The 22075-nt window shown below is 46.7% G+C and overlaps 29 non-coding genes across 29 annotated transcripts; all 29 read right to left on the bottom strand.

Moving 5' to 3' along the window:
* Positions 1-109: 109 nt before the first annotated feature.
* On the bottom strand, positions 110-228 carry LOC127904582 (5S ribosomal RNA). Its single transcript, XR_008057882.1, has one exon. It is a non-coding gene; the product is annotated as a 5S ribosomal RNA (ribosomal RNA).
* A 380-nt stretch (positions 229-608) lies between these two features.
* On the bottom strand, positions 609-727 carry LOC127904581 (5S ribosomal RNA). The gene has a single exon (XR_008057881.1). It is a non-coding gene; the product is annotated as a 5S ribosomal RNA (ribosomal RNA).
* A 380-nt stretch (positions 728-1107) lies between these two features.
* LOC127904580 (5S ribosomal RNA) lies at positions 1108-1226 on the bottom strand. Its single transcript, XR_008057880.1, has one exon. It is a non-coding gene; the product is annotated as a 5S ribosomal RNA (ribosomal RNA).
* A 380-nt stretch (positions 1227-1606) lies between these two features.
* Positions 1607-1725, bottom strand: LOC127904578 (5S ribosomal RNA). Its single transcript, XR_008057878.1, has one exon. It is a non-coding gene; the product is annotated as a 5S ribosomal RNA (ribosomal RNA).
* Positions 1726-2105: 380 nt separating this feature from the next.
* Positions 2106-2224, bottom strand: LOC127904577 (5S ribosomal RNA). Its single transcript, XR_008057877.1, has one exon. It is a non-coding gene; the product is annotated as a 5S ribosomal RNA (ribosomal RNA).
* A 380-nt stretch (positions 2225-2604) lies between these two features.
* LOC127904576 (5S ribosomal RNA) lies at positions 2605-2723 on the bottom strand. Its single transcript, XR_008057876.1, has one exon. It is a non-coding gene; the product is annotated as a 5S ribosomal RNA (ribosomal RNA).
* A 380-nt stretch (positions 2724-3103) lies between these two features.
* On the bottom strand, positions 3104-3222 carry LOC127904575 (5S ribosomal RNA). The gene has a single exon (XR_008057875.1). It is a non-coding gene; the product is annotated as a 5S ribosomal RNA (ribosomal RNA).
* Positions 3223-3602: 380 nt separating this feature from the next.
* Positions 3603-3721, bottom strand: LOC127904574 (5S ribosomal RNA). Its single transcript, XR_008057873.1, has one exon. It is a non-coding gene; the product is annotated as a 5S ribosomal RNA (ribosomal RNA).
* A 380-nt stretch (positions 3722-4101) lies between these two features.
* On the bottom strand, positions 4102-4220 carry LOC127904573 (5S ribosomal RNA). Its single transcript, XR_008057872.1, has one exon. It is a non-coding gene; the product is annotated as a 5S ribosomal RNA (ribosomal RNA).
* Positions 4221-4600: 380 nt separating this feature from the next.
* Positions 4601-4719, bottom strand: LOC127904572 (5S ribosomal RNA). The gene has a single exon (XR_008057871.1). It is a non-coding gene; the product is annotated as a 5S ribosomal RNA (ribosomal RNA).
* A 380-nt stretch (positions 4720-5099) lies between these two features.
* Positions 5100-5218, bottom strand: LOC127904571 (5S ribosomal RNA). The gene has a single exon (XR_008057870.1). It is a non-coding gene; the product is annotated as a 5S ribosomal RNA (ribosomal RNA).
* A 380-nt stretch (positions 5219-5598) lies between these two features.
* On the bottom strand, positions 5599-5717 carry LOC127904569 (5S ribosomal RNA). The gene has a single exon (XR_008057869.1). It is a non-coding gene; the product is annotated as a 5S ribosomal RNA (ribosomal RNA).
* A 380-nt stretch (positions 5718-6097) lies between these two features.
* Positions 6098-6216, bottom strand: LOC127904568 (5S ribosomal RNA). Its single transcript, XR_008057868.1, has one exon. It is a non-coding gene; the product is annotated as a 5S ribosomal RNA (ribosomal RNA).
* Positions 6217-6596: 380 nt separating this feature from the next.
* Positions 6597-6715, bottom strand: LOC127904566 (5S ribosomal RNA). Its single transcript, XR_008057866.1, has one exon. It is a non-coding gene; the product is annotated as a 5S ribosomal RNA (ribosomal RNA).
* A 380-nt stretch (positions 6716-7095) lies between these two features.
* On the bottom strand, positions 7096-7214 carry LOC127904565 (5S ribosomal RNA). Its single transcript, XR_008057865.1, has one exon. It is a non-coding gene; the product is annotated as a 5S ribosomal RNA (ribosomal RNA).
* A 380-nt stretch (positions 7215-7594) lies between these two features.
* LOC127904564 (5S ribosomal RNA) lies at positions 7595-7713 on the bottom strand. Its single transcript, XR_008057864.1, has one exon. It is a non-coding gene; the product is annotated as a 5S ribosomal RNA (ribosomal RNA).
* A 380-nt stretch (positions 7714-8093) lies between these two features.
* Positions 8094-8212, bottom strand: LOC112324837 (5S ribosomal RNA). The gene has a single exon (XR_002978836.1). It is a non-coding gene; the product is annotated as a 5S ribosomal RNA (ribosomal RNA).
* A 380-nt stretch (positions 8213-8592) lies between these two features.
* LOC112324857 (5S ribosomal RNA) lies at positions 8593-8711 on the bottom strand. Its single transcript, XR_002978856.2, has one exon. It is a non-coding gene; the product is annotated as a 5S ribosomal RNA (ribosomal RNA).
* A 380-nt stretch (positions 8712-9091) lies between these two features.
* Positions 9092-9210, bottom strand: LOC112324855 (5S ribosomal RNA). Its single transcript, XR_002978854.2, has one exon. It is a non-coding gene; the product is annotated as a 5S ribosomal RNA (ribosomal RNA).
* A 380-nt stretch (positions 9211-9590) lies between these two features.
* On the bottom strand, positions 9591-9709 carry LOC112324856 (5S ribosomal RNA). The gene has a single exon (XR_002978855.2). It is a non-coding gene; the product is annotated as a 5S ribosomal RNA (ribosomal RNA).
* Positions 9710-10089: 380 nt separating this feature from the next.
* On the bottom strand, positions 10090-10208 carry LOC112324852 (5S ribosomal RNA). The gene has a single exon (XR_002978851.2). It is a non-coding gene; the product is annotated as a 5S ribosomal RNA (ribosomal RNA).
* Positions 10209-10588: 380 nt separating this feature from the next.
* On the bottom strand, positions 10589-10707 carry LOC112324848 (5S ribosomal RNA). The gene has a single exon (XR_002978847.2). It is a non-coding gene; the product is annotated as a 5S ribosomal RNA (ribosomal RNA).
* A 380-nt stretch (positions 10708-11087) lies between these two features.
* On the bottom strand, positions 11088-11206 carry LOC112324854 (5S ribosomal RNA). Its single transcript, XR_002978853.2, has one exon. It is a non-coding gene; the product is annotated as a 5S ribosomal RNA (ribosomal RNA).
* A 380-nt stretch (positions 11207-11586) lies between these two features.
* On the bottom strand, positions 11587-11705 carry LOC112324851 (5S ribosomal RNA). The gene has a single exon (XR_002978850.2). It is a non-coding gene; the product is annotated as a 5S ribosomal RNA (ribosomal RNA).
* Positions 11706-12085: 380 nt separating this feature from the next.
* On the bottom strand, positions 12086-12204 carry LOC112324845 (5S ribosomal RNA). Its single transcript, XR_002978844.2, has one exon. It is a non-coding gene; the product is annotated as a 5S ribosomal RNA (ribosomal RNA).
* Positions 12205-12584: 380 nt separating this feature from the next.
* LOC112324860 (5S ribosomal RNA) lies at positions 12585-12703 on the bottom strand. The gene has a single exon (XR_002978859.2). It is a non-coding gene; the product is annotated as a 5S ribosomal RNA (ribosomal RNA).
* A 380-nt stretch (positions 12704-13083) lies between these two features.
* Positions 13084-13202, bottom strand: LOC112324838 (5S ribosomal RNA). The gene has a single exon (XR_002978837.1). It is a non-coding gene; the product is annotated as a 5S ribosomal RNA (ribosomal RNA).
* A 381-nt stretch (positions 13203-13583) lies between these two features.
* LOC112324839 (5S ribosomal RNA) lies at positions 13584-13702 on the bottom strand. The gene has a single exon (XR_002978838.1). It is a non-coding gene; the product is annotated as a 5S ribosomal RNA (ribosomal RNA).
* Positions 13703-14082: 380 nt separating this feature from the next.
* On the bottom strand, positions 14083-14201 carry LOC112325637 (5S ribosomal RNA). The gene has a single exon (XR_002979598.1). It is a non-coding gene; the product is annotated as a 5S ribosomal RNA (ribosomal RNA).
* Positions 14202-22075: the final 7874 nt, after the last annotated feature.

The raw sequence follows: 22075 nt of genomic DNA, 5'->3' as shown, positions 1-22075 counted from the left end.
GGCCTCTAGCCCCACCCTATCGATGGCGGGGAGGGGGGGGGAGGGAAGGCTGGGCGGATGGAGAAGCAGGCAAAAAGGAGGGAGAGAAAAAGAAGGCTGGCCAAAAGGAGGGGTGCAACACGAGGACTTCCCAGGAGGTCACCCATCCTAGTACTACTCTCGCCCAAGCACGTTTAACTGCGGAGTTCTGATGGGATCCGGTGCATTAGTGCTGGTATGATCGCACCCGTTAGTCCATGCACGCGCAATTGCTATAAGCGCTTCGAAGGCGCCCGCGAGGAGCGATGGGAGGCTCGAAAGGGCCGCAACCTGCGACCCGACCGGATTCTTACTCGCTTTGATTGTTATTTATTTTGCTTGTAAAAAATAGTTTTTTGCTTGCGGCGGTACTCTACAGTACGGTACAGTTACTGTTCAAAACCAAATTCTTGGTGGAATTAGGTGTCGACCTTTCGTTTCTTGAAGCGAAACGACATTCTGAACAAGACTAGTAGCCTTCGGCCTCTAGCCCCACCCTATCGATGGCGGGGAGGGGGGGGGAGGGAAGGCTGGGCGGATGGAGAAGCAGGCAAAAAGGAGGGAGAGAAAAAGAAGGCTGGCCAAAAGGAGGGGTGCAACACGAGGACTTCCCAGGAGGTCACCCATCCTAGTACTACTCTCGCCCAAGCACGTTTAACTGCGGAGTTCTGATGGGATCCGGTGCATTAGTGCTGGTATGATCGCACCCGTTAGTCCATGCACGCGCAATTGCTATAAGCGCTTCGAAGGCGCCCGCGAGGAGCGATGGGAGGCTCGAAAGGGCCGCAACCTGCGACCCGACCGGATTCTTACTCGCTTTGATTGTTATTTATTTTGCTTGTAAAAAATAGTTTTTTGCTTGCGGCGGTACTCTACAGTACGGTACAGTTACTGTTCAAAACCAAATTCTTGGTGGAATTAGGTGTCGACCTTTCGTTTCTTGAAGCGAAACGACATTCTGAACAAGACTAGTAGCCTTCGGCCTCTAGCCCCACCCTATCGATGGCGGGGAGGGGGGGGGAGGGAAGGCTGGGCGGATGGAGAAGCAGGCAAAAAGGAGGGAGAGAAAAAGAAGGCTGGCCAAAAGGAGGGGTGCAACACGAGGACTTCCCAGGAGGTCACCCATCCTAGTACTACTCTCGCCCAAGCACGTTTAACTGCGGAGTTCTGATGGGATCCGGTGCATTAGTGCTGGTATGATCGCACCCGTTAGTCCATGCACGCGCAATTGCTATAAGCGCTTCGAAGGCGCCCGCGAGGAGCGATGGGAGGCTCGAAAGGGCCGCAACCTGCGACCCGACCGGATTCTTACTCGCTTTGATTGTTATTTATTTTGCTTGTAAAAAATAGTTTTTTGCTTGCGGCGGTACTCTACAGTACGGTACAGTTACTGTTCAAAACCAAATTCTTGGTGGAATTAGGTGTCGACCTTTCGTTTCTTGAAGCGAAACGACATTCTGAACAAGACTAGTAGCCTTCGGCCTCTAGCCCCACCCTATCGATGGCGGGGAGGGGGGGGGAGGGAAGGCTGGGCGGATGGAGAAGCAGGCAAAAAGGAGGGAGAGAAAAAGAAGGCTGGCCAAAAGGAGGGGTGCAACACGAGGACTTCCCAGGAGGTCACCCATCCTAGTACTACTCTCGCCCAAGCACGTTTAACTGCGGAGTTCTGATGGGATCCGGTGCATTAGTGCTGGTATGATCGCACCCGTTAGTCCATGCACGCGCAATTGCTATAAGCGCTTCGAAGGCGCCCGCGAGGAGCGATGGGAGGCTCGAAAGGGCCGCAACCTGCGACCCGACCGGATTCTTACTCGCTTTGATTGTTATTTATTTTGCTTGTAAAAAATAGTTTTTTGCTTGCGGCGGTACTCTACAGTACGGTACAGTTACTGTTCAAAACCAAATTCTTGGTGGAATTAGGTGTCGACCTTTCGTTTCTTGAAGCGAAACGACATTCTGAACAAGACTAGTAGCCTTCGGCCTCTAGCCCCACCCTATCGATGGCGGGGAGGGGGGGGGAGGGAAGGCTGGGCGGATGGAGAAGCAGGCAAAAAGGAGGGAGAGAAAAAGAAGGCTGGCCAAAAGGAGGGGTGCAACACGAGGACTTCCCAGGAGGTCACCCATCCTAGTACTACTCTCGCCCAAGCACGTTTAACTGCGGAGTTCTGATGGGATCCGGTGCATTAGTGCTGGTATGATCGCACCCGTTAGTCCATGCACGCGCAATTGCTATAAGCGCTTCGAAGGCGCCCGCGAGGAGCGATGGGAGGCTCGAAAGGGCCGCAACCTGCGACCCGACCGGATTCTTACTCGCTTTGATTGTTATTTATTTTGCTTGTAAAAAATAGTTTTTTGCTTGCGGCGGTACTCTACAGTACGGTACAGTTACTGTTCAAAACCAAATTCTTGGTGGAATTAGGTGTCGACCTTTCGTTTCTTGAAGCGAAACGACATTCTGAACAAGACTAGTAGCCTTCGGCCTCTAGCCCCACCCTATCGATGGCGGGGAGGGGGGGGGAGGGAAGGCTGGGCGGATGGAGAAGCAGGCAAAAAGGAGGGAGAGAAAAAGAAGGCTGGCCAAAAGGAGGGGTGCAACACGAGGACTTCCCAGGAGGTCACCCATCCTAGTACTACTCTCGCCCAAGCACGTTTAACTGCGGAGTTCTGATGGGATCCGGTGCATTAGTGCTGGTATGATCGCACCCGTTAGTCCATGCACGCGCAATTGCTATAAGCGCTTCGAAGGCGCCCGCGAGGAGCGATGGGAGGCTCGAAAGGGCCGCAACCTGCGACCCGACCGGATTCTTACTCGCTTTGATTGTTATTTATTTTGCTTGTAAAAAATAGTTTTTTGCTTGCGGCGGTACTCTACAGTACGGTACAGTTACTGTTCAAAACCAAATTCTTGGTGGAATTAGGTGTCGACCTTTCGTTTCTTGAAGCGAAACGACATTCTGAACAAGACTAGTAGCCTTCGGCCTCTAGCCCCACCCTATCGATGGCGGGGAGGGGGGGGGAGGGAAGGCTGGGCGGATGGAGAAGCAGGCAAAAAGGAGGGAGAGAAAAAGAAGGCTGGCCAAAAGGAGGGGTGCAACACGAGGACTTCCCAGGAGGTCACCCATCCTAGTACTACTCTCGCCCAAGCACGTTTAACTGCGGAGTTCTGATGGGATCCGGTGCATTAGTGCTGGTATGATCGCACCCGTTAGTCCATGCACGCGCAATTGCTATAAGCGCTTCGAAGGCGCCCGCGAGGAGCGATGGGAGGCTCGAAAGGGCCGCAACCTGCGACCCGACCGGATTCTTACTCGCTTTGATTGTTATTTATTTTGCTTGTAAAAAATAGTTTTTTGCTTGCGGCGGTACTCTACAGTACGGTACAGTTACTGTTCAAAACCAAATTCTTGGTGGAATTAGGTGTCGACCTTTCGTTTCTTGAAGCGAAACGACATTCTGAACAAGACTAGTAGCCTTCGGCCTCTAGCCCCACCCTATCGATGGCGGGGAGGGGGGGGGAGGGAAGGCTGGGCGGATGGAGAAGCAGGCAAAAAGGAGGGAGAGAAAAAGAAGGCTGGCCAAAAGGAGGGGTGCAACACGAGGACTTCCCAGGAGGTCACCCATCCTAGTACTACTCTCGCCCAAGCACGTTTAACTGCGGAGTTCTGATGGGATCCGGTGCATTAGTGCTGGTATGATCGCACCCGTTAGTCCATGCACGCGCAATTGCTATAAGCGCTTCGAAGGCGCCCGCGAGGAGCGATGGGAGGCTCGAAAGGGCCGCAACCTGCGACCCGACCGGATTCTTACTCGCTTTGATTGTTATTTATTTTGCTTGTAAAAAATAGTTTTTTGCTTGCGGCGGTACTCTACAGTACGGTACAGTTACTGTTCAAAACCAAATTCTTGGTGGAATTAGGTGTCGACCTTTCGTTTCTTGAAGCGAAACGACATTCTGAACAAGACTAGTAGCCTTCGGCCTCTAGCCCCACCCTATCGATGGCGGGGAGGGGGGGGGAGGGAAGGCTGGGCGGATGGAGAAGCAGGCAAAAAGGAGGGAGAGAAAAAGAAGGCTGGCCAAAAGGAGGGGTGCAACACGAGGACTTCCCAGGAGGTCACCCATCCTAGTACTACTCTCGCCCAAGCACGTTTAACTGCGGAGTTCTGATGGGATCCGGTGCATTAGTGCTGGTATGATCGCACCCGTTAGTCCATGCACGCGCAATTGCTATAAGCGCTTCGAAGGCGCCCGCGAGGAGCGATGGGAGGCTCGAAAGGGCCGCAACCTGCGACCCGACCGGATTCTTACTCGCTTTGATTGTTATTTATTTTGCTTGTAAAAAATAGTTTTTTGCTTGCGGCGGTACTCTACAGTACGGTACAGTTACTGTTCAAAACCAAATTCTTGGTGGAATTAGGTGTCGACCTTTCGTTTCTTGAAGCGAAACGACATTCTGAACAAGACTAGTAGCCTTCGGCCTCTAGCCCCACCCTATCGATGGCGGGGAGGGGGGGGGAGGGAAGGCTGGGCGGATGGAGAAGCAGGCAAAAAGGAGGGAGAGAAAAAGAAGGCTGGCCAAAAGGAGGGGTGCAACACGAGGACTTCCCAGGAGGTCACCCATCCTAGTACTACTCTCGCCCAAGCACGTTTAACTGCGGAGTTCTGATGGGATCCGGTGCATTAGTGCTGGTATGATCGCACCCGTTAGTCCATGCACGCGCAATTGCTATAAGCGCTTCGAAGGCGCCCGCGAGGAGCGATGGGAGGCTCGAAAGGGCCGCAACCTGCGACCCGACCGGATTCTTACTCGCTTTGATTGTTATTTATTTTGCTTGTAAAAAATAGTTTTTTGCTTGCGGCGGTACTCTACAGTACGGTACAGTTACTGTTCAAAACCAAATTCTTGGTGGAATTAGGTGTCGACCTTTCGTTTCTTGAAGCGAAACGACATTCTGAACAAGACTAGTAGCCTTCGGCCTCTAGCCCCACCCTATCGATGGCGGGGAGGGGGGGGGAGGGAAGGCTGGGCGGATGGAGAAGCAGGCAAAAAGGAGGGAGAGAAAAAGAAGGCTGGCCAAAAGGAGGGGTGCAACACGAGGACTTCCCAGGAGGTCACCCATCCTAGTACTACTCTCGCCCAAGCACGTTTAACTGCGGAGTTCTGATGGGATCCGGTGCATTAGTGCTGGTATGATCGCACCCGTTAGTCCATGCACGCGCAATTGCTATAAGCGCTTCGAAGGCGCCCGCGAGGAGCGATGGGAGGCTCGAAAGGGCCGCAACCTGCGACCCGACCGGATTCTTACTCGCTTTGATTGTTATTTATTTTGCTTGTAAAAAATAGTTTTTTGCTTGCGGCGGTACTCTACAGTACGGTACAGTTACTGTTCAAAACCAAATTCTTGGTGGAATTAGGTGTCGACCTTTCGTTTCTTGAAGCGAAACGACATTCTGAACAAGACTAGTAGCCTTCGGCCTCTAGCCCCACCCTATCGATGGCGGGGAGGGGGGGGGAGGGAAGGCTGGGCGGATGGAGAAGCAGGCAAAAAGGAGGGAGAGAAAAAGAAGGCTGGCCAAAAGGAGGGGTGCAACACGAGGACTTCCCAGGAGGTCACCCATCCTAGTACTACTCTCGCCCAAGCACGTTTAACTGCGGAGTTCTGATGGGATCCGGTGCATTAGTGCTGGTATGATCGCACCCGTTAGTCCATGCACGCGCAATTGCTATAAGCGCTTCGAAGGCGCCCGCGAGGAGCGATGGGAGGCTCGAAAGGGCCGCAACCTGCGACCCGACCGGATTCTTACTCGCTTTGATTGTTATTTATTTTGCTTGTAAAAAATAGTTTTTTGCTTGCGGCGGTACTCTACAGTACGGTACAGTTACTGTTCAAAACCAAATTCTTGGTGGAATTAGGTGTCGACCTTTCGTTTCTTGAAGCGAAACGACATTCTGAACAAGACTAGTAGCCTTCGGCCTCTAGCCCCACCCTATCGATGGCGGGGAGGGGGGGGGAGGGAAGGCTGGGCGGATGGAGAAGCAGGCAAAAAGGAGGGAGAGAAAAAGAAGGCTGGCCAAAAGGAGGGGTGCAACACGAGGACTTCCCAGGAGGTCACCCATCCTAGTACTACTCTCGCCCAAGCACGTTTAACTGCGGAGTTCTGATGGGATCCGGTGCATTAGTGCTGGTATGATCGCACCCGTTAGTCCATGCACGCGCAATTGCTATAAGCGCTTCGAAGGCGCCCGCGAGGAGCGATGGGAGGCTCGAAAGGGCCGCAACCTGCGACCCGACCGGATTCTTACTCGCTTTGATTGTTATTTATTTTGCTTGTAAAAAATAGTTTTTTGCTTGCGGCGGTACTCTACAGTACGGTACAGTTACTGTTCAAAACCAAATTCTTGGTGGAATTAGGTGTCGACCTTTCGTTTCTTGAAGCGAAACGACATTCTGAACAAGACTAGTAGCCTTCGGCCTCTAGCCCCACCCTATCGATGGCGGGGAGGGGGGGGGAGGGAAGGCTGGGCGGATGGAGAAGCAGGCAAAAAGGAGGGAGAGAAAAAGAAGGCTGGCCAAAAGGAGGGGTGCAACACGAGGACTTCCCAGGAGGTCACCCATCCTAGTACTACTCTCGCCCAAGCACGTTTAACTGCGGAGTTCTGATGGGATCCGGTGCATTAGTGCTGGTATGATCGCACCCGTTAGTCCATGCACGCGCAATTGCTATAAGCGCTTCGAAGGCGCCCGCGAGGAGCGATGGGAGGCTCGAAAGGGCCGCAACCTGCGACCCGACCGGATTCTTACTCGCTTTGATTGTTATTTATTTTGCTTGTAAAAAATAGTTTTTTGCTTGCGGCGGTACTCTACAGTACGGTACAGTTACTGTTCAAAACCAAATTCTTGGTGGAATTAGGTGTCGACCTTTCGTTTCTTGAAGCGAAACGACATTCTGAACAAGACTAGTAGCCTTCGGCCTCTAGCCCCACCCTATCGATGGCGGGGAGGGGGGGGGAGGGAAGGCTGGGCGGATGGAGAAGCAGGCAAAAAGGAGGGAGAGAAAAAGAAGGCTGGCCAAAAGGAGGGGTGCAACACGAGGACTTCCCAGGAGGTCACCCATCCTAGTACTACTCTCGCCCAAGCACGTTTAACTGCGGAGTTCTGATGGGATCCGGTGCATTAGTGCTGGTATGATCGCACCCGTTAGTCCATGCACGCGCAATTGCTATAAGCGCTTCGAAGGCGCCCGCGAGGAGCGATGGGAGGCTCGAAAGGGCCGCAACCTGCGACCCGACCGGATTCTTACTCGCTTTGATTGTTATTTATTTTGCTTGTAAAAAATAGTTTTTTGCTTGCGGCGGTACTCTACAGTACGGTACAGTTACTGTTCAAAACCAAATTCTTGGTGGAATTAGGTGTCGACCTTTCGTTTCTTGAAGCGAAACGACATTCTGAACAAGACTAGTAGCCTTCGGCCTCTAGCCCCACCCTATCGATGGCGGGGAGGGGGGGGGAGGGAAGGCTGGGCGGATGGAGAAGCAGGCAAAAAGGAGGGAGAGAAAAAGAAGGCTGGCCAAAAGGAGGGGTGCAACACGAGGACTTCCCAGGAGGTCACCCATCCTAGTACTACTCTCGCCCAAGCACGTTTAACTGCGGAGTTCTGATGGGATCCGGTGCATTAGTGCTGGTATGATCGCACCCGTTAGTCCATGCACGCGCAATTGCTATAAGCGCTTCGAAGGCGCCCGCGAGGAGCGATGGGAGGCTCGAAAGGGCCGCAACCTGCGACCCGACCGGATTCTTACTCGCTTTGATTGTTATTTATTTTGCTTGTAAAAAATAGTTTTTTGCTTGCGGCGGTACTCTACAGTACGGTACAGTTACTGTTCAAAACCAAATTCTTGGTGGAATTAGGTGTCGACCTTTCGTTTCTTGAAGCGAAACGACATTCTGAACAAGACTAGTAGCCTTCGGCCTCTAGCCCCACCCTATCGATGGCGGGGAGGGGGGGGGAGGGAAGGCTGGGCGGATGGAGAAGCAGGCAAAAAGGAGGGAGAGAAAAAGAAGGCTGGCCAAAAGGAGGGGTGCAACACGAGGACTTCCCAGGAGGTCACCCATCCTAGTACTACTCTCGCCCAAGCACGTTTAACTGCGGAGTTCTGATGGGATCCGGTGCATTAGTGCTGGTATGATCGCACCCGTTAGTCCATGCACGCGCAATTGCTATAAGCGCTTCGAAGGCGCCCGCGAGGAGCGATGGGAGGCTCGAAAGGGCCGCAACCTGCGACCCGACCGGATTCTTACTCGCTTTGATTGTTATTTATTTTGCTTGTAAAAAATAGTTTTTTGCTTGCGGCGGTACTCTACAGTACGGTACAGTTACTGTTCAAAACCAAATTCTTGGTGGAATTAGGTGTCGACCTTTCGTTTCTTGAAGCGAAACGACATTCTGAACAAGACTAGTAGCCTTCGGCCTCTAGCCCCACCCTATCGATGGCGGGGAGGGGGGGGGAGGGAAGGCTGGGCGGATGGAGAAGCAGGCAAAAAGGAGGGAGAGAAAAAGAAGGCTGGCCAAAAGGAGGGGTGCAACACGAGGACTTCCCAGGAGGTCACCCATCCTAGTACTACTCTCGCCCAAGCACGTTTAACTGCGGAGTTCTGATGGGATCCGGTGCATTAGTGCTGGTATGATCGCACCCGTTAGTCCATGCACGCGCAATTGCTATAAGCGCTTCGAAGGCGCCCGCGAGGAGCGATGGGAGGCTCGAAAGGGCCGCAACCTGCGACCCGACCGGATTCTTACTCGCTTTGATTGTTATTTATTTTGCTTGTAAAAAATAGTTTTTTGCTTGCGGCGGTACTCTACAGTACGGTACAGTTACTGTTCAAAACCAAATTCTTGGTGGAATTAGGTGTCGACCTTTCGTTTCTTGAAGCGAAACGACATTCTGAACAAGACTAGTAGCCTTCGGCCTCTAGCCCCACCCTATCGATGGCGGGGAGGGGGGGGGAGGGAAGGCTGGGCGGATGGAGAAGCAGGCAAAAAGGAGGGAGAGAAAAAGAAGGCTGGCCAAAAGGAGGGGTGCAACACGAGGACTTCCCAGGAGGTCACCCATCCTAGTACTACTCTCGCCCAAGCACGTTTAACTGCGGAGTTCTGATGGGATCCGGTGCATTAGTGCTGGTATGATCGCACCCGTTAGTCCATGCACGCGCAATTGCTATAAGCGCTTCGAAGGCGCCCGCGAGGAGCGATGGGAGGCTCGAAAGGGCCGCAACCTGCGACCCGACCGGATTCTTACTCGCTTTGATTGTTATTTATTTTGCTTGTAAAAAATAGTTTTTTGCTTGCGGCGGTACTCTACAGTACGGTACAGTTACTGTTCAAAACCAAATTCTTGGTGGAATTAGGTGTCGACCTTTCGTTTCTTGAAGCGAAACGACATTCTGAACAAGACTAGTAGCCTTCGGCCTCTAGCCCCACCCTATCGATGGCGGGGAGGGGGGGGGAGGGAAGGCTGGGCGGATGGAGAAGCAGGCAAAAAGGAGGGAGAGAAAAAGAAGGCTGGCCAAAAGGAGGGGTGCAACACGAGGACTTCCCAGGAGGTCACCCATCCTAGTACTACTCTCGCCCAAGCACGTTTAACTGCGGAGTTCTGATGGGATCCGGTGCATTAGTGCTGGTATGATCGCACCCGTTAGTCCATGCACGCGCAATTGCTATAAGCGCTTCGAAGGCGCCCGCGAGGAGCGATGGGAGGCTCGAAAGGGCCGCAACCTGCGACCCGACCGGATTCTTACTCGCTTTGATTGTTATTTATTTTGCTTGTAAAAAATAGTTTTTTGCTTGCGGCGGTACTCTACAGTACGGTACAGTTACTGTTCAAAACCAAATTCTTGGTGGAATTAGGTGTCGACCTTTCGTTTCTTGAAGCGAAACGACATTCTGAACAAGACTAGTAGCCTTCGGCCTCTAGCCCCACCCTATCGATGGCGGGGAGGGGGGGGGAGGGAAGGCTGGGCGGATGGAGAAGCAGGCAAAAAGGAGGGAGAGAAAAAGAAGGCTGGCCAAAAGGAGGGGTGCAACACGAGGACTTCCCAGGAGGTCACCCATCCTAGTACTACTCTCGCCCAAGCACGTTTAACTGCGGAGTTCTGATGGGATCCGGTGCATTAGTGCTGGTATGATCGCACCCGTTAGTCCATGCACGCGCAATTGCTATAAGCGCTTCGAAGGCGCCCGCGAGGAGCGATGGGAGGCTCGAAAGGGCCGCAACCTGCGACCCGACCGGATTCTTACTCGCTTTGATTGTTATTTATTTTGCTTGTAAAAAATAGTTTTTTGCTTGCGGCGGTACTCTACAGTACGGTACAGTTACTGTTCAAAACCAAATTCTTGGTGGAATTAGGTGTCGACCTTTCGTTTCTTGAAGCGAAACGACATTCTGAACAAGACTAGTAGCCTTCGGCCTCTAGCCCCACCCTATCGATGGCGGGGAGGGGGGGGGAGGGAAGGCTGGGCGGATGGAGAAGCAGGCAAAAAGGAGGGAGAGAAAAAGAAGGCTGGCCAAAAGGAGGGGTGCAACACGAGGACTTCCCAGGAGGTCACCCATCCTAGTACTACTCTCGCCCAAGCACGTTTAACTGCGGAGTTCTGATGGGATCCGGTGCATTAGTGCTGGTATGATCGCACCCGTTAGTCCATGCACGCGCAATTGCTATAAGCGCTTCGAAGGCGCCCGCGAGGAGCGATGGGAGGCTCGAAAGGGCCGCAACCTGCGACCCGACCGGATTCTTACTCGCTTTGATTGTTATTTATTTTGCTTGTAAAAAATAGTTTTTTGCTTGCGGCGGTACTCTACAGTACGGTACAGTTACTGTTCAAAACCAAATTCTTGGTGGAATTAGGTGTCGACCTTTCGTTTCTTGAAGCGAAACGACATTCTGAACAAGACTAGTAGCCTTCGGCCTCTAGCCCCACCCTATCGATGGCGGGGAGGGGGGGGGAGGGAAGGCTGGGCGGATGGAGAAGCAGGCAAAAAGGAGGGAGAGAAAAAGAAGGCTGGCCAAAAGGAGGGGTGCAACACGAGGACTTCCCAGGAGGTCACCCATCCTAGTACTACTCTCGCCCAAGCACGTTTAACTGCGGAGTTCTGATGGGATCCGGTGCATTAGTGCTGGTATGATCGCACCCGTTAGTCCATGCACGCGCAATTGCTATAAGCGCTTCGAAGGCGCCCGCGAGGAGCGATGGGAGGCTCGAAAGGGCCGCAACCTGCGACCCGACCGGATTCTTACTCGCTTTGATTGTTATTTATTTTGCTTGTAAAAAATAGTTTTTTGCTTGCGGCGGTACTCTACAGTACGGTACAGTTACTGTTCAAAACCAAATTCTTGGTGGAATTAGGTGTCGACCTTTCGTTTCTTGAAGCGAAACGACATTCTGAACAAGACTAGTAGCCTTCGGCCTCTAGCCCCACCCTATCGATGGCGGGGAGGGGGGGGGAGGGAAGGCTGGGCGGATGGAGAAGCAGGCAAAAAGGAGGGAGAGAAAAAGAAGGCTGGCCAAAAGGAGGGGTGCAACACGAGGACTTCCCAGGAGGTCACCCATCCTAGTACTACTCTCGCCCAAGCACGTTTAACTGCGGAGTTCTGATGGGATCCGGTGCATTAGTGCTGGTATGATCGCACCCGTTAGTCCATGCACGCGCAATTGCTATAAGCGCTTCGAAGGCGCCCGCGAGGAGCGATGGGAGGCTCGAAAGGGCCGCAACCTGCGACCCGACCGGATTCTTACTCGCTTTGATTGTTATTTATTTTGCTTGTAAAAAATAGTTTTTTGCTTGCGGCGGTACTCTACAGTACGGTACAGTTACTGTTCAAAACCAAATTCTTGGTGGAATTAGGTGTCGACCTTTCGTTTCTTGAAGCGAAACGACATTCTGAACAAGACTAGTAGCCTTCGGCCTCTAGCCCCACCCTATCGATGGCGGGGAGGGGGGGGGAGGGAAGGCTGGGCGGATGGAGAAGCAGGCAAAAAGGAGGGAGAGAAAAAGAAGGCTGGCCAAAAGGAGGGGTGCAACACGAGGACTTCCCAGGAGGTCACCCATCCTAGTACTACTCTCGCCCAAGCACGTTTAACTGCGGAGTTCTGATGGGATCCGGTGCATTAGTGCTGGTATGATCGCACCCGTTAGTCCATGCACGCGCAATTGCTATAAGCGCTTCGAAGGCGCCCGCGAGGAGCGATGGGAGGCTCGAAAGGGCCGCAACCTGCGACCCGACCGGATTCTTACTCGCTTTGATTGTTATTTATTTTGCTTGTAAAAAATAGTTTTTTGCTTGCGGCGGTACTCTACAGTACGGTACAGTTACTGTTCAAAACCAAATTCTTGGTGGAATTAGGTGTCGACCTTTCGTTTCTTGAAGCGAAACGACATTCTGAACAAGACTAGTAGCCTTCGGCCTCTAGCCCCACCCTATCGATGGCGGGGAGGGGGGGGGAGGGAAGGCTGGGCGGATGGAGAAGCAGGCAAAAAGGAGGGAGAGAAAAAGAAGGCTGGCCAAAAGGAGGGGTGCAACACGAGGACTTCCCAGGAGGTCACCCATCCTAGTACTACTCTCGCCCAAGCACGTTTAACTGCGGAGTTCTGATGGGATCCGGTGCATTAGTGCTGGTATGATCGCACCCGTTAGTCCATGCACGCGCAATTGCTATAAGCGCTTCGAAGGCGCCCGCGAGGAGCGATGGGAGGCTCGAAAGGGCCGCAACCTGCGACCCGACCGGATTCTTACTCGCTTTGATTGTTATTTATTTTGCTTGTAAAAAATAGTTTTTTGCTTGCGGCGGTACTCTACAGTACGGTACAGTTACTGTTCAAAACCAAATTCTTGGTGGAATTAGGTGTCGACCTTTCGTTTCTTGAAGCGAAACGACATTCTGAACAAGACTAGTAGCCTTCGGCCTCTAGCCCCACCCTATCGATGGCGGGGAGGGGGGGGGAGGGAAGGCTGGGCGGATGGAGAAGCAGGCAAAAAGGAGGGAGAGAAAAAGAAGGCTGGCCAAAAGGAGGGGTGCAACACGAGGACTTCCCAGGAGGTCACCCATCCTAGTACTACTCTCGCCCAAGCACGTTTAACTGCGGAGTTCTGATGGGATCCGGTGCATTAGTGCTGGTATGATCGCACCCGTTAGTCCATGCACGCGCAATTGCTATAAGCGCTTCGAAGGCGCCCGCGAGGAGCGATGGGAGGCTCGAAAGGGCCGCAACCTGCGACCCGACCGGATTCTTACTCGCTTTGATTGTTATTTATTTTGCTTGTAAAAAATAGTTTTTTGCTTGCGGCGGGTACTCTACAGTACGGTACAGTTACTGTTCAAAACCAAATTCTTGGTGGAATTAGGTGTCGACCTTTCGTTTCTTGAAGCGAAACGACATTCTGAACAAGACTAGTAGCCTTCGGCCTCTAGCCCCACCCTATCGATGGCGGGGAGGGGGGGGGAGGGAAGGCTGGGCGGATGGAGAAGCAGGCAAAAAGGAGGGAGAGAAAAAGAAGGCTGGCCAAAAGGAGGGGTGCAACACGAGGACTTCCCAGGAGGTCACCCATCCTAGTACTACTCTCGCCCAAGCACGTTTAACTGCGGAGTTCTGATGGGATCCGGTGCATTAGTGCTGGTATGATCGCACCCGTTAGTCCATGCACGCGCAATTGCTATAAGCGCTTCGAAGGCGCCCGCGAGGAGCGATGGGAGGCTCGAAAGGGCCGCAACCTGCGACCCGACCGGATTCTTACTCGCTTTGATTGTTATTTATTTTGCTTGTAAAAAATAGTTTTTTGCTTGCGGCGGTACTCTACAGTACGGTACAGTTACTGTTCAAAACCAAATTCTTGGTGGAATTAGGTGTCGACCTTTCGTTTCTTGAAGCGAAACGACATTCTGAACAAGACTAGTAGCCTTCGGCCTCTAGCCCCACCCTATCGATGGCGGGGAGGGGGGGGGAGGGAAGGCTGGGCGGATGGAGAAGCAGGCAAAAAGGAGGGAGAGAAAAAGAAGGCTGGCCAAAAGGAGGGGTGCCACACGAGGACTTCCCAGGAAGTCACCCATCCTAGTACTACTCTCGCCCAAGCACGTTTAACTGCGGAGTTCTGATGAGATCCGGTGCATTAGTGCTGGTATGATCGCACCCGTTAGTCCATGCACGCGCAATTGCTATAAGCGCTTCGAAGGCGCCCGCGAGGAGCGATGGGAGGCTCGAAAGGGCCGCAACCTGCGACCCGACCGGATTCTTACTCGCTTTGATTGTTATTTATTTTGCTTGTAAAAAATAGTTTTTTGCTTGCGGCGGTACTCTACAGTACGGTACAGTTACTGTTCAAAACCAAATTCTTGGTGGAATTAGGTGTCGACCTTTCGTTTCTTGAAGCGAAACGACATTCTGAACAAGACTAGTGGCCTTTGGCCTCTAGCCCCACCCTATCGATGGCGGATTCACGTGTTTTATTGGGTTTTTTGGGCAGTTTTTGTTTTCTAGCATAGGATTTTCATTCAATTTGCACTACTATCAATCTCTTGTGTGATTGGTTTCTTTTGAGTTTTTTTGACGATTTATGTCTGTAACCCGTTCTACTGATCAGAGTCAAGTGCAGGTAGATCTCGAAATTGAAAACACTTTACACATGTTATGAAAGGAAGCTCGCGCTTCACCACCATGGCTGTTGCACGTCAACAGACACTCAAGGAGCTCGCTGCTCCTAACGTGGAGAATCAACCATTGTGCATAAACATTGAAATAATATCAACCTCAAGCTCAAGTCTGGTTTTATACATTTACTGCCAATATTCAATGGACTTTCCGGAGAAGATCCTCATAGTCATCTCAAGGAGTTCCACATCATTTGTGTTGGCATGAAATCGAACGAAGTTGACGAAGAACAAGTTAAGTTGAAAGCTTTCCTTTTCTCTTTAAAAGGGGCAACAAAGGCATGACTTTTCTCTATTCTCCCAGGTTCGATTGGAACTTGGAATGGTATGAAGAAGATTTTCCTTGAAAAGTATTTCCCAGCCTCTCGAGTTACCAAATAAGGAAAGAAATATATGGGATTCAACAATCTCATGGAGAGACACACTCTCCGAGTATTGGTGCTCGATGCCATCATCATTAGATACTCGATCAGCTGCTCATTCAATATTTCTATGAAGGATTGATGCCTATTGATCGCTGTATCATTGATGCGGCAAGTGGAGGGGCATTGGTAGATAAGGCTGCATGCCAATTGATCTCAACTATTGCAGCCAACTCGAAACAATTTGGCACCCGTGGAGATTTCCCAAGCAAACGAGTAAATGAGGTAAGTATTTCTAACTTTGAGAATAAAGTTAATGATCTTACTTCTCTTGTGCGTTCTTTGGCTAGTGGAAATGTACAACAAGTGAAAGTTTGTAGCATATGCTCGTTACAAGGACATGCTTCACATATGTGCCCAACAATGCAAGAAGATTACATTGAACAAGCTAATGCAGTTGATAGAGCATTCAATGGACAACCCCAGTGTAAGTACGATCCCTTTTCCAACACTTACAATCCCGGATGGAGAGATAATCCCAACCTATGTTATGGGAACCCGCATCAACAAGGCAGTCAAAGCTGAAAGTTCCATCCCCATAGATTTCAGTCCCAACAGAATTATCAAGCAAGACAGCCCCCTCCATTCACAAACTCTAATGTTATGGGGTCGTCATCCAATAATGATTTTCGTGAGATGATGAAAACCTTGGCTTCTAACATAAATGACCTTGCAACAAAATGTCATGTCTTTTCAACAGGAAACAAGGTCAAGCATTCACAACTTAGAGAAGCAAATGGGGCAAGTTGCTTTAAGTGTAGGGAAATTAGAGGCACAAATGAATGGAAAGTTGCCCTCCCAAGCATTGAATCCAAAAGAGAATGTTAGTGTGATCACACTGTGAAGTGGGAAAGAACTTGAAGAGCAAAGGTCGAAAAAAATTGAGAAAGAGGAAGAAGGGAGATAGAAACCAAATTGTGTATAAATAAGAAACATCCTCTTCCTCCACAAATTGAAAAAATGACCAACACTCCAAAGGTAAGTACTAACTCATTGAATTCTAGTTTTAAAACAATTCCACCCTTTCCTTTGATTTCTTCCAGGTCTAAGAAAAAGGACAAAGAAAAAGATATTTTAGAGGTTTTCAAGAAAGTGAAAGTCAACATTCCTTTAATTGATGCTATCAAGCAAATTCCCAAGTATGCCAAATTCTTGAAGGAGTTGTGTACTACCAAGAGAGCCTACAAGCTAAAAGGCCATGAAATGGTAAGTATGGGTGAAGTTGTATCTGCTGTTGTTCAAAAGAATATACCTTTAAAGCAAAAAGACCCAGGTGCGTTTACTATCCCATGTGTTATTGGTAATGCTAGTTTTAAAAGGGCCTTATACGATTTATGTTCATCCATTAGTGTTATGCCTAAACATGTTTATGATTCTCTTAGTCTTGAGCCTTTGATTAAAACTAGCATTGTAATACAACTTGCGGATCGTAGTTTTGTTTACTCACTAGGTGTGATAGAAGATGTCCTAATTAAGATTGATAGTTTGGTTATTACATATGACTTTTATAATCTTGATATGGAACGTGATTCTTGTGATTCATCAAACAACACTCCTATATTGTTTGGGAGACCATTCTTGAAAACTGCTAATACAAAAATTTATTGTGGTAAGGATACTTTGTTTATGGAGGTAGGAGATGAAAAAATTGAATTTAATTTTCATTATGCAATGACATATCTTTATAGCAATGTTTATTTTATCACATGTTATGACCAAGTTGATAAGTGTGTGTAGCAAGTTTTTTTATTTTGATTGTAAGGATGAATTAAGCATGACTTTGAGTTATAGCTATGATTTTACTAAGATAGAGAGGCACATATGTGTTCCCCTAAAACATACAAGAATCAACATTGGCTTTGCAAACCATCCTCCATGGTAATGTCTTTGTTGATTTAGTACTTTCACATAAAAAGTTGTTGCCATCTATTTTACAGGCCCCCGAGTTAGAGTTGAAACCTTTACCTGATAATCTGAAGTATGTATTCATTAGAGACAACAATATACTTCCTATTATCATAGCAAAAGGGTTGAACAAGTGCTCAATAGGAAAAACTTGTGCCATTGGATGGACTTTAGCCGACATCAAGGGCATTAGTCCCTCAATGTGTATGCATCACATACTATTAGAGGATAATGTGAAACCAACAAGGGAAATGCAAAGAAGGTTGAACCCGCCTGTGATGAAGGTAGTGAAAGCTGAAATTTTGAAACTGTTAGATGTAGGAGTCATTTACCCCATCACGAACAGTAGATGGGTGGTGCCAATCCATGTGGTTCCCAAAAAGACTGGAATCACGTTGGTAAAGAACAAAAATGATGAACTCATCCCTACTCACATCTCGAGTGGATGGAGAATGTGTGTTGATTATAGAAAGCTTAATCTTTCTACACGCAAAGATCATTTTCCATTACCATTCATGGACCAAATGCTTGAGCGCCTGGCAGGTAAGTCTTTTTAGATTGTTATTAATCCTGAAGATCAAGAAAAGACTACATTTACATGTCCATTTGGTACATATGCATATAGGAGAATGCCCTTTGGTCTCTGTAATGCACCTGGAACTTTTTAAAGATGCATGATGAGTATTTTTTCTGACTACGTTGAAAGAATAATTGAGGTTTTCATGGATGATTTCACGGTGTATGGTGATTCTTTTGATAAGTGTTTAGAAAATTTATCTTTGATCTTGAAAAGATGCATTGAAACTAACATTGTCTTGAACTATGAAAAGTGTTATTTTATGGTAGAACAAGGAATAGTTCTTGGGCATATTGTGTCTTCGCGTGGATTAGAAGTTGATAAAGCTAAAATAGATGTTATTTCATCACTGCCTTACCCCTCATGCCCTCATGCGTGAGGAAAGTTTGTTTTTTTCTTGGGCATGCAGGTTTCTATTGACACTTTATCAAAGATTTCTCGAAGATTACAACGTCCTTGTGCAAATTATTAGCCAAAGAAGTGGATTTTCTGTTTGATCAAGCATGTAAAGATGCCTATGATGAGCTTAAAAGACATGTCACATCTGCCCTTATCATCCAACCACCAAATTAGAAAGAATTTGCATGTTATCGCCTATGTTTCCCGCATGTTGGACGGAGCACATTGCAATTACCATACAACTGAAAAGGAACTTTTTGCAGTGGTGTTTGCTCTTGAAAAATTCAGGTCATATCTACTTGGTACAAAAGTCATTGTTTTTACTGACTATGCAACTTTAAGGTATCTTTTGAAGAAAAATGAGTCCAAATCAAGATTGATTAGGTGGATCTTGCTTTTACAAGAATTTGATCTTGAGATCAAAGACAAAAAAGGTTTCGAAAACCATATGACTGATCACTTGAGCCGACTAAGGACCGAGGATATACACACCAAAACAATAAGAGAGACATTTCCCGATGAGCAATTGTATGTGTTACATTCCTCTACAAGACCATGGTATGCTGATTTGGTGAACTATTTAGTCACCAAAGAATTCCCTTCAGGTTTGTCTACATCCCAAAAAGATAAGTTACGAGCTGATGCTAAATATTATTTTTGGGACACTCCTTATCTGTGGAAATTTTGTGTGGATCAAGTAGTTGGGAGATGTGTACCATAAGATAAATTTCATTCCATTCTTACTTTTTATCATTCTTATTCTTATGGTGGGCATTTTGGAGCAAAAAGAACGGCTCACAAGGTACTTGAAAGTGGTCTTTATTGGCCTTCTATTTTTAAGGATGCATATTACTTTTGCAAATCATGTGAAAAATGCCAAAGAACAGGTAATTTCACCCATAAGAATCAAATGCCTTTAACGAATATTCTTGTACGTGAAATTTTTTATGTTTAGGGTATTTATTTTATGAGTCCATTTCCTTCTTCATTTGGTAATCTTTATATCCTTCTTACTGTTGATTATATGTCCAAATGGATTGAGGCGAAAGCCACACGAACTAATGATGCTAAGGTTGTTTTAGATTTTGCCAAGATTCATATATTTGACAGGTTTGGAATCCCTAAAGCTATCATTAGTGATTGTGGCGCTCATTTTTGCAATCGTCAATGGAAGCATTACTCCGCAAATACCATATGAATCATTGGACTTCCACAGCATACCATCCTAAAACGAATGGCCAAGCTGAAATTTCAAATCGAGAAATCAAGTCTATTTGGAGAAGACAGTGCAACCTAACCGGTGAAATTGGAGTCTACGACTTGGTGATGCACTTTGGGCTTATCAGACTGCTTACAAATCACCTATATGAATGTCACCTTATAGGATGATTTATGGAAAAGCATGTCATCTACCGGTGGAGCTTGAACACAAAGCTTTTTGGGCCATTAAACAATGTAGCATGTATTATGATGCTGCTGGGATTGCAAGGAAGTTGCAATTGCAAAAGCTAGAAGAGATACGAAATGATGCTTACGAGAATGCAGGGATTTACAAAAAAAGATCAAGAGTCTTCATGACCGAATGATTACAAGAAAAGAGTTTCATGTTGGAGACAAAGTCCTTTACCATTCGCGTTTGAAACTTTTTCCTAGAAAGTTGCACTCTTGTTGGATTGGATCCTTTGTTGTTTCTAATGTTTTTCCTTATGGTGCAGTTGAAATTACAAGTTTATAAACAAACAAAGTGCTCAAGGTCAATGGACATCACTTGAAACCTTTCTATGAAGGTTGGATGACAGAACTCACCGCTTATGTGGAATTAGCTAAACCAATCTATGAAGAATGACCATGTCACATGTCGAGCCAATGACATAAAACAAGCTTACTGGGAGGCAACCCAACACAAAAAGAAAAAAAAATCAGATTTTCTTTCTTTTTCCCTTATCTTTTATTTTTCGCATTTTATTTTATTTTTGTCATTCTCTTATATTCCTTTTCTTTTATTTCAACATTGAGGACAATGTTGTGTTTAAAGTGTGGGGGTATGGAGAGAATTTTGATTTTCTTTGTTGTTTTTCAAAAAAAAAAAGTCTAAGTTTTATCTTTTGAACTCCCATTGGTTTATGAGAATATGGGTATTATGTATGAAAATTAGTTGAGATAGATGAAGATATAAATCGAATGAATGAGTGTGCATGCAAGTTTTAACGTTTAATTGGTTTAGGGATTGACTTTGAAAATATGTCATGTTGACTTTATAGTATTATACCAATGCAAGCTTTTGAGCCTTCAACATTATGTTCTTTGATTGTGCATTCTTTCAATGATATGTATCTCTAGAACTTGCTTCATATCTTGTTGAGATTACATTCACATTACATATGTACATGAAGATGATAAAGGCATTAGGAATTTTAACCACTTGAGCTAAAAAGCCAACCTAAAGCATATTATCCATAGTGAGCACCTTTTAAGTTTGTTTATCTTTTCTTTGCTTTACCCATGTGTAAACCTGAACTTTTTATATGTTTTTATTTTTCCCTGGCCAAGGATTATTAGAGCATATACTTGTTGATATCTCATGGGTTATGGTTGGAAATTATGTGAAAAGAAAAAAAAGTGATGCTTGATGAAAAGATGGGTAAAGTTGCCAAAGATGAAAGAAAAAAAAAGAAAAGAAAAGAGAAGAGAAGAAAAGTGTTCCATTGTGTTCATAGTTCTTAAAATTTTATGTTGATGGAGCTTCAAATCAAAAGAAGTTAAGTATTGGTGCTTAAAGATTGAAAATTTGCTTGCCTTGATGGAATATCTTGTTTGAAAGATTTTTGTTTTTTTAGAAATGCTCTACTTCTTTTGGTTTTAACCATTTCTTTTACTTTCTTTTACCTCACCTTAACCTTAGCCCAATTACAACAAAAAATGTAAGACCTTTTGATTCATACATTGCTTGTAATATTTTAGTAATGGAGATGAGATTGAAGAGCAAGCTTATAGTAGAACATATTCATTGATTGAATTTGAGAGATTTAAATACAAAAGCCCTAAACACATGAGTATTGGAGTGTATATAAATGAGAGGACCTATCACTTTGGCATGACATATATTTCATTTAAATCTCAATGATTAATTGAGTTTTGAAGTTTGCATGTAAATGAATTCATGAAAATCTGTACTCTCTATCCTTCTTGATTGTATTCTTGTTTATAATACATATATTCTTGGACATTGATGGGAGATTAAGAGATTGGTCATAATTATTTTCAATTTAGTTTTATCTATTCTTTCTTGAGGACGAGCAAGAGCTAAGTGTGGGGGTATTTGATGCAACTATATTATTCGATAGTTTCACCCATATTTAACTAATGTTTTGGGTATGTTTTATATATAAAATGCCTTGATATTCTTTATTTTATGTTTTGAAAACATTTTTGGATGAAAGATGCAAAAAGGAGTAAATTGGAGGTAATTGACAGATTTGATCTTCAGTCAATGTTTTGTGCAGAGCGTGAGCTCTAGAGGTCGAAATGAAGTGATTTTAGTGGCATTAAAAAGCTAACATCCATACCTTTCTGGAAATCTAAGGAAAGAAAATAAAATAAGGAAAAGCATGGAAATTGCATCCTTCAAATTCAAATCTCGCAATCTGCCAGTGTTGACCTGTAGCGATTCTGACTTGAATATCTTGAGCTACAAAATTCCATTTGATGCAAACTTAATTTTTTTGGATTCCTGACTCAAAGAACTATCAACATACCAAATTTCAGCGAAAAAAGATATCATATGAGGGAGATATGATTTTTCTAAGATGACAAATGAATTCTGCCAGCAAACAGGTTTTGTGAAGAAACGAGTTCAAATTACGTTCCGAAGCATCCAAACTGACATCCAAGTTATTATTTCAGCAATTTAGCTCCTCTAAGTCAAAGCTTGAATATTTCATGCAAGGCTATTTCTCCTTTTTTAGAAAAATAATTATTAAAGTACTTAAATGTAAACTATCTACTTAAAGGATTATTTTGTAAAATAGAGACTAGGGTTTCCTAGAGTATAAAAAG

The sequence above is a fragment of the Populus trichocarpa genome, chromosome 17 (assembly GCF_000002775.5).
Source record: "Populus trichocarpa isolate Nisqually-1 chromosome 17, P.trichocarpa_v4.1, whole genome shotgun sequence".
Taxonomy (NCBI): Eukaryota; Viridiplantae; Streptophyta; class Magnoliopsida; order Malpighiales; family Salicaceae; genus Populus; species Populus trichocarpa.
This window is presented reverse-complemented; position numbering and strand designations above follow the sequence as displayed.